This window comes from Lithobates pipiens, unplaced genomic scaffold (genome assembly GCF_037356315.1).
Source record: "Lithobates pipiens isolate NorthernLeopardFrog02 unplaced genomic scaffold, aLitPip1_a1.2 Scaffold_18, whole genome shotgun sequence".
Lineage (NCBI taxonomy): Eukaryota > Metazoa > Chordata > Amphibia > Anura > Ranidae > Lithobates > Lithobates pipiens.
Genome location: NW_027507758.1, coordinates 292,414,099 through 292,425,600, shown reverse-complemented (window position 1 = coordinate 292,425,600; position 11,502 = coordinate 292,414,099).

Here is an 11,502-nt window from a genome sequence, read left to right as displayed (position 1 = left end):
ACAATCTTAGCTGGCGATGGGCACTAATTTGTTTGTAGCTTACCTTATGCCTAAGTTTGGTCTTGTGTGTAAACCTGGCACTCCTCTTGAAAGCGATCTGTGTTCAGATCACTTTTCAGAGGTGATTGACTGGTGGTGATGCCTTCCCACCAGCCATTTTAACCCCATTATTGCCAAACAAATGTCCTGAAACCACGACCATTGCACACGGTTGCGGGGCATTTGTGGTGCTTCCCTATTCGCTTAAATGGGTCATGTTTGGTGGGCCTATCATGACCTGTCAGTTTTTGCTGCAGCTGCGAAGCATACCAACCGTAGCATGTGAACACGCCCATCTGCTACCATTGCAACTTAAACAGGGGCAGTTGGGGAGTTGCCAAGGCCCCTTATACATGGGCACCTCTGCTAAGCGAAATCCACTTGCTCAGCAGGGGTCTCTCTGATTATCCCTGCTGAGCAGGAGGATGACAGGTCCATGTCCGCTCTGCATAGTTCCACTCTCCTCTATAGGGCAATCAGATGAAAACAAACCGCCTGTCATCCAATCTGACCCACCGGATGGATGGGGGATGTCCACCATCTGTCTGTTTTTGGCAGACAGGATCAGATTGGATGGCAGCAGGTGTCAGCTGACATCGGCCACTCCCTAAAAGAGACTGGAGGGTCCAATCAGGTCCACTTGTTAGCCCTTGTACACACGGTCGGAGATTCCGACAACCAAATCCGTCGGATTTTGTCCGACGGATTTTGTCCGAAGCTGTTGTATACACACGGTCGGACCAAGTTGTCGGAAAATCCGATCGTTCAGAGCGTGATGACGTTATTTCGTTACGACGGGACTACGTTCAGGCTAGTAGCCAATAGCTTTGATGTAGGAATTTGATCTGAGCATGCGTGGCACTTTGTCTGATCGGAATTCTCTACACATGATCGGAGTATGTCCGATCGGAAAATATTTCCGGCAAGTTGGAAAATTTGGTCCGACGGATATTCCGATGGAAACAGTCCGATGCAGACCACACACAGTCGGAATATCCGACAAAACGCTCCGATCGGACACATTCTCGGTAGGAACTGGGTCCGGCGGAGTTCTTTTTCGGAAAAATTTGAAACATGTTCCATTTCTAAAGTCTGTCAGACTTTTGCAAATCAAAAGTCCGCTGCAGCCCACACACGTTCGAATAGTCTGCCGGAATCATTCCGTCAGACTTTTGATGTTGAAAAGTCTGGTCGTGTGTACGTGGCATAACGGGCAATAAAAGCATGGTAAAAGGAAAAACAAAAACTGCTGGGACAGATTGCAGCAAATATGTAAATTTTTGCCATATTTTTACTATAATACTTAGGCTGATCATAGACGGATTGAAATTCCTTCTGAATTGTCCAAATTGTGATCTATCTATGGGCAGGCTGGTTGTATGATTTCATTCGATTTCATTACAACCAGCCTGTCATTTTTTTTTTTCCGTGAGATATAGCTACTATCAATGATCATTGTATTCTAAAAGTGGGGAAACCTCCTGCTGTCAGAGTACAATAGTGCAGCAGGAGGAATTCTCCCATCAACACTGACTGTATTGATGGGGAATCTAGCAATTTTCTTTTCTTTAACCACTTGCCACCAGCCATATAGCAAGATGACGGTGGTAAAGTGGTTTCAATATCCTGACCAGACATGTTATCCTGCTGGACCTGACGTCCAGCAGGATAACAGCCGCTGCGCACTGATCTCGGTAAAGAGTCTCTGATCACAGTGTAAATAGGAAGAGCCGTTGATCGGCTTTTCCTCACTCGCATCTGTCAAGTAGAGGAGAGCCGATTGGCTGCTCCTCTGACGGGGGGGGTTTGTGCTGATTATCAGCACAGCCCCCCCGAGGATGCCCACACTGGACCACCAGGGAAGCCACTAGGATCACCAGGGATGCCACTAGGACCACCAGGGATGTCATCAGCAGGTATGCCACCCTAGACTAGTGCCCACAATGGATGCCAAACAGTGCCCACAGTGGGCATCACTGATTGGCAGGGATTATTGTTTGGCACTGATTGGCATCCATCTGTACCAATTACTGTACATCAGTGCCACCTATCAGTGCCCATCCGTGCCACCTATCAGTGCCCATCAGTGCCACCTCATCGGTGCACATCAGTGTCGCCTTATCAGTGCCCATCGGTGCAGCCCCATCAATGAAGGAGAAAACTTATTTACAAAGTTTTGTAACAGAAACAAAAAAAATGTCAGTCTTTTTTTTATTTGTTTAGCAGAAAATAAAAATCCCAGAGGTGATCGAATACCGCCAAAAGAAAGCTCTATTTGTGGGAACAAAATTATAAAAATTTAGTTTGGGTAGAGTGTAGAATGACCGCGCAATTGTCATTCAAAGTGCGACAGCTCTGAAAGCTGTTGGTCTGGGTAGAAAGGTGTATAAGTGACCTGTATTGAAGCGGTTAACCTGCGGTTGAAGGAAAGAAATTTGCATAATCTATTGCCTGCTTTATTGCACAGTACATTGAAGCTGACTGGAGCATTGATTCGAAATGTAGCTTTTAGTGTTTTGTGCAGACATTTAAATTTTTCTGTCATTTGTTCAGTTTGGCCTAATATTACTTGTGCAACTTCTCTATTCCATACCAGAACAGGAACTGTGTGCAATACAAGTTTTTCCTAAATACATTCCAAGAACTTATATTTTGAAGTGATCAAGATTGCATTATTCTGCTTGTCTCAGCTCTACTTTCAGCTTTACTGTTGTTGAGTGCGCATTGCCCGCTTCACATGCACAGTCCTGCCTAGTGAAACCATTGAAGAAGGAATGGGGGCATGGCTTTCAATGTAGGGGCTTCAAAGCTGCCAGCATCAGAATGTGTAAATCAGAATGTAACTAGAGTGCGCACATAAGAATGGCTCCAGGGGATCCTACAATGGAGTGGAGCCACCCTATAGCCAGTAATGAAAGCGCTAGATTGTGGAAAGGTTGACTGTAAACAAATGACAGCCTTTCAGCAAAAAGCACTAATAACAAAAGAGCTCAGGGTTGATGCTTCATATTGTGATATTGGGTGAATAAAATCACTGGCACTCCAAACTGCGGTTTATGGGCTTTCTAGGCCCACTTTTATTGGAAGAAAAAACAAACTAAAGTAAACGTTCAAAGTTGCCCACATGTAGGCAGGTGCATTCTACTTTCTCCACTGCAGGTGGCGCTCAACCGCAGTGGCATTGCAGGGGAGAGGAAGTCAAGGGGAACATGGTTCCTCTATGGTTTGGTTTCCAAGGTCAATAAGGAAGCTATTTGATTGGAGGCTGCTACCCCATGTGACACTCGCAGCCATCTTGGGTCAGGCAGAGCCTATTTAAGGCCCCTGGCTCCCAGGCTTGGCACACATTTAGTGCATGGGTAGTGTAGGGACAGATCTAACAGGGACAGTATTTAGCGGCAAGGAGAGGTTCCAGACGAGTATTGAAAGAATAGGGACACGCTATCCTTCTGGAGACCTCCCCATTTGGCCTTAAAGTGGCCAGGCTGCATTCTGCCCCTCAAGGCAGACGCTATTGGCACATCTGAGATCTGCTCTGCTACACATTTCTTTTATATGCTGTGAGTGTTCCCAATCCGGTACCTTCCTGCCGGGTTTGTTGTGATTTACTAGGTTCTCCATTAATAGAAGTTCAGTTCTCTGTAACTGGACTTTGTGTGTTTACTGGTACCACACCACACTGCACCTCCCCACAGACGCAAGTTTTTTTTTTTCAGAAGATGACCGAAAAGATGCTGAGCCACCTGGCTTTCTTGTCAGCAGCACTGCTGCTCTTGGCACTGATCCTTAAGACCCAGTTCTCTTTCCCTCCTGGTACACTCAGCCTTAGTTACAGCAGTTACATCACCTCGCTGCCTGGGTCCATTTCTGGCCTCTAGATAGGGGATCTTCTGGCACCCCAGTTCTCCTACGGCTCCAAAACATACAGAATCCTTCTAGTCCCTTGGACTCATGAGTTGCCTCAGCTTTCTCAGTCTTGCAGACTGAGTTGTCTCTACTCTACCAGTCCAGGTAAGCAATATTTTTTAAATGGGGTACTGTCTTTTGAGTGGTTCACCTCTCCTGGCTGGAGCACGCCTCTATCTTCAAACAAGGACTCTGCATATGTAAGCCTGGAGCTGTGGCTAAGCATGGCTTAAAATGAATCTGCACACCTGTGCTCACAACCTGCATGTCTCCAGCAAGAAGAAGAAAAATATTACAGCGCACACATGCAAAACTAACATTTACCTCCAGCAAGGCCTTTTTTTAAAACACCTAGACATTTTCAAGAAACATTATCAAAAAATATGGGGATTTGGTCACACCATATTGCTATATGGTGCTTAAGCCCACTTACTGCGACAAAGTACCCCATGATTAGTGGGTCCTACACTATCCATAGATTGGGAGATCCTGCTTCTCTGAACCATGGGAGCTATACTCCTCTATATGGGAGAACATGAGGTCTCCACCATGACACAGGTGGTCACTAATGAGAGGTACTTATTGAGGGAGTGGGGTGCTCCACCCAAAAGGATTTGGTCAGAATCCATACAATAGACCAGCCTTTCTCAACCTTTTCGACACAGAGGAACCCTTGAAATAATTCTCCAGTCTCGAGGAACCCCTGCTAAAAATTAGAACTCTACAACTCATGATACATTAGTGTGATGGTCATTGGGAAGAATGGTCCTAACACTTGTGGTCATTGGGAAGAATTGCCTCCTTACAGATAGCTAAAAAGATAAATGGTGTCAGTGGGAACTTATCTGAGAGGCAGAGATTGCCCAATGCTTAAGGAACCTCTAGCAACCTCTGGAGGAACCTTGGTTGAGAATCACTGCAATAGACAAACAAGATATTTGGGGGCACATCCTAAAAAAATGCATAAAGATGGTGCTGCCATAAGACCATACAACTGAACAAAAATATTACAGCGCACACATGCAAAACTAACATTTACCTCCAGCAAGGCTTTTTAAAAAACACCTAGACATTAAAAAAAAAACATTATCAAAAAAATATGGGGATTTGGTCACACCATATTGCTATATGGTGCTTAAGCCCACTTACTGCGACAAAGTACCCCATGATTAGTGGGTCCTACACTATCCATAGATTGGGAGATCTACCTGTGTCATGGTGGAGGCCTCATGTTCTCCCATATAGAGGAGTATAGCTTCCATGGTTCAGAGAAGCAGGATCTCCCTTAAGCTCCATGCCCCGATCCAGGATTACAAAAACCCAGAAAGGCTGAAAACACCAATTTCTCCACTCGCAATAAGCATGCTGGAGCCCTGCACTCTGCATTGGTCAGACCCTGCTTTATTCCTATATCCATTTCCCTAGTGGCAGGGCCTCGCACTGTCACAATATGTTGTTTACCATGGACGGTTTAGCAACACTTTTAAGGAAACCCTTCACAAATAAGTAGGTGTACATTTCTACTACTTGCCACATTTTGGAATATTTTACGCAATGTTAAAGTATAAATTAAAGCAAAAAAATAATTTGTTCGGTTTGGGACAGAATGGAGAGTGATTAGAAGACTTGTCAGGTTTTTAATGCTGTCTGTGTCCCTAGAGAGATTAACCCTGTCTAATGGTCATATTCACCGTTATCACTGAAAGTGAAAGTCAAGGAAAATCCCAAATATTGTTCCCTAGAACAAAAACAGAAGGGGAATTGTCTAATTGAGTGCACTAACTTTCATTATCCTGGTGACAGCCAGGGATTCCCTCACTTTGGAGGGATTTCCTCTCATTTCCTATTTTGGCCAACTTTTGAGACAGGAAGTTGAGGGATATCTCCTCGATGGGACACAGATGGCAAAAAAAACCCTGACGGGGGTTGTAACCCTCCATTAATCTATACAAAATGAAAAAACAAAACGTTTTGCTTTTTAGTTCTATGTTAACATTTCATTTGTAGCTGAATATATATTGTGATATAAGCCACTTGAAGCCATGAAGAAACGTCTGACTGCAATGTACTTCCATGGCATTACAACAAAGAAAGTCAGCTTGGTATTGTAAAATGATTGTCAAACATTGAATGCTGTTACCTCTACTTTGTCTAGAGTATCTATTTTTCCTTGATACTGTCTGTTAATGTTACCCTTGGTTCTTTAATGTAAGCTAATCTATACTTTTTTGTTTACCCACTGGCATGTTACCATTACGTACATGTAGCCTTTGAAGTTTTTCGAGATCTGTAGAAAGTAGAAATTCATTATGACTCACTTGACCTCCTGAAATTGCTTAGCACTCCCTATTGAACCTCTAGCTATAAAAGTACTGGCTATGCTTCAAAACCATAACAGACTTGTGATTAGTTCTGTTGAAGACATTCAAGTCCCTACAATCATTTGTTAAAGTTTCATTCTAAACCTGATATAAATAGCTGAATCATTTGATGAATGGACAACCTGCAGTTGTATCTATTGCCATGTTCTATCAGCGGCCACTTTCATCTTTAACATTATTTCTACACAGCATGCTGTAAGATTGCTATCAGTCTAGTAAATCCACAGGTTTTCATTGCACTTATCATGAATTTGGATTGATCTACTAAAGCAATAGCAAAATTTAACAAGCGCACTAAAACTGTGTTCATATATAATACCCAAACACATGCTGGTAAATGTAAAATAACTCCTTTGCATCCTTTAAAATGAACACTTCTTAACTCAGCTAAGTGGATGTGTTATTAAATCAACCTTTATCTAACCAGTTAAATGTATCTAAAGCTAGAGTTTGTTGCTTTTCTTGATTATATAGTGTGGGTATAGGTGTGCGCAGCCTATTGCATTAGGGTGTGTACCCCAAAGCTCAAACACACACACTTTCTCTGCAGCCTCAGCTGCGCAGGACAGTGAATGAATGGGAAGTGCTCTGTGCTGAACGGCTTCCTGTTCATTCACAAACTAAAACATAGTAAACAAGTTTACTATGTTTCAGTTATGTATGAAAACAGTGAGCGAGTGTGTTCACTGTGTTCATTTAGAAAAGGAAGGGCCGGTGACATATTTGACATAATGACATATTTCCTAGCCCCAAGCCCCTTCCCCCGCTCTCCATCCTGAAACATCCCCTGCAGCAGCTGGGGGAGAGGAGAGAAGCCAGCAGCACTACAAAGGGCCAGTTTACTGTCCTTCCAACTATGGGGGGGCCGGACTGTAGCCATTGGGAGTAGAAATTTTCATGCTATCAGTGGGAGTAAACAGTGCATCTTTGGCATTAGGGGGAGGAATAGTGCCCCATCGTTGGTGTTAGTGGGTGAAACAGTGCTTAATTGTGATTGTTGGTGTCAATGAAGAAATGGTGCCCTATAGTTGGTGTCAAAGGGAGAAATAGTTCCCTGTTGTTGATGTCAGTTACAAGAATTATGTCCCGTTGTTGGTGTCAGTGGGAAGAAAAGTGCCCCAAGGGCCAGATAAAGGTAGACAAATGGCCGCAGTTTGGAGATCACCGGTATCGTGTATGACTTGCATAAGAACGTGGTTTCGGTGTACATCTTGCGGCATGTATGCGTTCCTTGATCATCTGATCAGGGTTGAATACTGCTGTGCAAAATTTAAGTACATTGTTTCTCTGGAAGCCCAGGTTCTGAATCTAGGGAAGCAACTGTCAACACTGAGAAGACCCTTCATACTAAACGAGAGTTGGGATTGTACCCAACAGGTGCCGGCAGGGGCCAGCACAGAGTGGTAGAGATAAAGAGGGGAAGGCACCAAAGCAGAGTAGATGGGTGACAGTCAGAAAGGGTAGAGAGAAAAGTGCCAGAGAGGCCGGTCCTGGGCTGCAGCATCCCAATAAGTACACCCCGTTGAGTGACATTGGTGAAACCAGTCAGGGACCAGCACTGCTGGAGCTGAGTGACTCCCCTAGCTGCCATGGGAATAACTCCTCCAGTGAAGGTGGGAGTAAAGTCAAGGGAAAGGAAAGACAGATTCTGGTGGCAGGGGACTCAATTCTTAGAAGGACAGAGAGGGCACAAAGACTTGAAGCACCGAACTGTATGTTGTCTACCGAGCACTCGGTTTCAGCACATCACGGATCCAGTGGACAGATTACCGGGAGGAGCTGCACGTTGGTACAAATTACAAAGTCAGAGGAAGATGGAGTGTCCTAAAAAACGATTTTAGGGACTTAGGAGCTAAATTGAGGAAAAGGACCTCCAAGGTAGTATGCTCAGAAATACTACCATTACCTCGAGCCATACCAGAAAGACAGTGGGAGATTAGGGAAGTAAACAAGTGGCTGAGGAGCTGGTGTAGTAAGGAGGGGTTTGGGTTCCTGGAGCACTGGGCCGACTTCTCAGTCGGTCACCAGCTCTATAGAAGGGACGGACTGCACCTAAATGAGGAGGGTGCAGATCTGCTGGGAGTGAAGATGGCCGGCAGTTTAGAGGGGGCTTTTAAACTAGGCGACAGGGGGAGGGTCCAGAGGTAGAGATAGTCAGCACGGAACATATTGTAGAGGGTAGTATTGGGGGCATTAGTGGCAGGTTGACTAAAGCACCTAAACCCAAGGTAACTATAGTAACAGGTCCTATTTACAACCTCAGAACACCCAATAAGGAGACAGTATGCGACCGGTCTAAACTACATGGCATGTTCACCAATGCTGGACAAGATGGAAGAACTAGAGCTACTGTTGTACGAGGAGGATTTAGATTTTGTAGGAATTTCATAGACTTGGTTCAACAGCTCTCATGATTATCTGGCAACCATTTAAGGGTATTCCCTATATTGCAGGCATAGAGAGAGTAAAAAAGGGGGGAGGGGTATGCCTGTATATCAAAATTGATGTATAAGGGAATGTGAAAGATGACATCACTTAAGGGAGCAAGGGAGGAGGTGGAATCCTTATGGGTATAGCTGCAAATGGATGAAACTAAGGAGAAAGTAATACTGGGGATATGCTATAGGCCCCCTAACCAGAGGTAGGATCCAGAGGCAGACCTCCAATCACAATTCGTATTAGCGGCAAGGATGGGAAGTGTCATCATAATGGGGGATTTTAATTATCCAGACAGACTGGCTGGAAGGAATCACCCATTCATCTAAGGCTCGCCAGTTTCAAAATGTCTTGCAGGACAATTTCATGGGTCAGATGGTAAACGCACCAACTAGAAACAAAGAGTTACTAGACCTACTGATTACCAGCAATACAGACCTGATCACGGATGTGGAAATTCGGGGCAATTTAGGAAACAGCGATCACAGGTCAATTCATTTTAGTATAAATCACACTATTAGGAAACATAAGGGGAATACAAAGACAGTGAATTTCAAAAGAACCAACTTCCCTAAACTATGAGCCTTGCTAGAAGATACAAATTGGGATGAAATCTTAGGAACAAAGAACACGAAGGGGAAACGGGTATGCTTTAAGAGCATATTAAATAAGGGCATTAGCCAGTGCATCCCAATGGGAAATACATTTAAAAGAGCTAATAAAAGTCCTGGGTAGCTTAACTCCAACGTAAAAATGAACATAAAAGCAAAGGAGAAGGCCTTAAAAAAATACAAGGCTGAGGGATCATCATCAGCATTCCAACTTTACAAAAAATACAACAAGAAATGTAAGGGTGCAATCAAGGCAGCTACAACAGAACAGGAAAGGCACATAGCGGAGGAGAGTAAGAAAAATCCCAAGAAATTATTTAAGTACATAAATAGTAAGAAAGGGAGGTCAGATCATATTGGTCCAATAAAGAATGATGAAGGGAATATGGTTACTAAAGCCCCATACACACTATAAGATTTTCTGCTGATTTTTGTCTTCAGATTTACCAAAACCATATAATATAAGGTAAAATCTTAGGGGTTTCAATTTGTATGCAATCAGGTAGGCCCTTGCACTACATGGTTTTGTTAAATCTGAAGACAAAAAATCAGCAGAAAATCTGATAGTGTGTATGGGGCTTTAGGATGGAGAGATGGCGAAGGTATTTAATGTATTCTTCTCCTCAGTCTTCACAAAGGAATCGGGGAACTCCAGTAACCAAAACTGCAATGTTTATCCTTATGACACTTCACAGGAAGCATCCTCATGGCTAACAGAGGACAGAATTAGAAAAAGACTTGAAAAATGTAACAGTAATAAGTCACCGGGACCAGATGGCTTGAACCTGAGGGTCCTTAGGGACCCGGTCAAGTAATTGCCAGACCATTGTTCCTAATTTTTACAAACAGTCTACTGACTGAAATGGTACTAGCTGATTGGAGAAAAGCCAATGTAGCACAAGGGCAAAGATACATCCCTGGAAATTACAGACCAGTTAGGCTTCATGCACACGAGATGCAGATGCAAACGCTGCTGGACACATGTTGAAACTGGCGTTTAGAAACGCGCGTTTTGCCGCGATTTTACCGCGATTTAGCGGCGTTTTACCGCGTTTTACCGCGTTTGCGTCTAGAAGCGTTTAGTTAAGCTAACATCATAGACCCTCCCCAGCTCAAAAAAACTGTATTATTAACTATTTCAGCAATTTTGTGAGACCAGAGTGAGTAGCAGCAGCTGTGAGAGCTGCAGTGTACTTGTATTTAGCGTGTCACTTGCCACGGCACCTGCCACAAGTTGTGGATTGTCCACTTGCCACGTCACTTGCCACGTCATCTGCCACGTCATCTGCCACAAGTTGTGGATTGTCCAACTGCCACGTCACCTGCCACAAGTTGTGGATTGTCCACTTGCCACGTGACTTGCCACATCACCTGCCACGTCACTTGCCACGTCACCTGCCACAAGTTTTGGATTGTTCACTTGCCACGTCACCAGCCACATCACCTGCCACAAGTTGTGGATTGTCCACTTGCCACGGGACTTGCCACATCACCTGCCACGTCACTTGCCACATCACCTGCCACAAGTTGTGGATTGTCTACTTGCCACGTCACTTGCCACATCACCTGCCACATTACTTGCCACGTCACCTGCCACAAGTTGTGGATTGTCCACTTGCCACATCACCTGCCACGTCACCTGCCACAAGTTGTGGATTGTCCACTTGCCACGTCACTTGCCACGTCACCTGCCACAAGTTGGGGATTGTCCACATCACCTGCCACGTCACTTGCCACATCCCCTGCCACAAGTTGTGGATTGTCCACTTGCCACGTCACTTGCCACATCACCTGCCACGTCACTTGCCACAAGATGTGGATTGTCCACTTTCCATGTCACCTGCCATGCCACCTGCCACAAGTTGTGGATTGTCCACTTGCCACGTCACCAGCCACATCACCTGCCACAAGTTGTGGATTTCCACTTGCCACGTGACTTGCCACATCACCTGCCACATCACTTGCCACGTCACCTGTCACAAGTTGTGGATTGTCCACTTGCCACATCACTTGCCACCTGCCATGTCACTTGCCACAAGCTGTGGATTGTCCACTTGCCACGTCACTTGCCACGTCACCTGCCACGTCACTTGCCACGTCACCTGCCACAAGTTTTGGATTGTCCACTT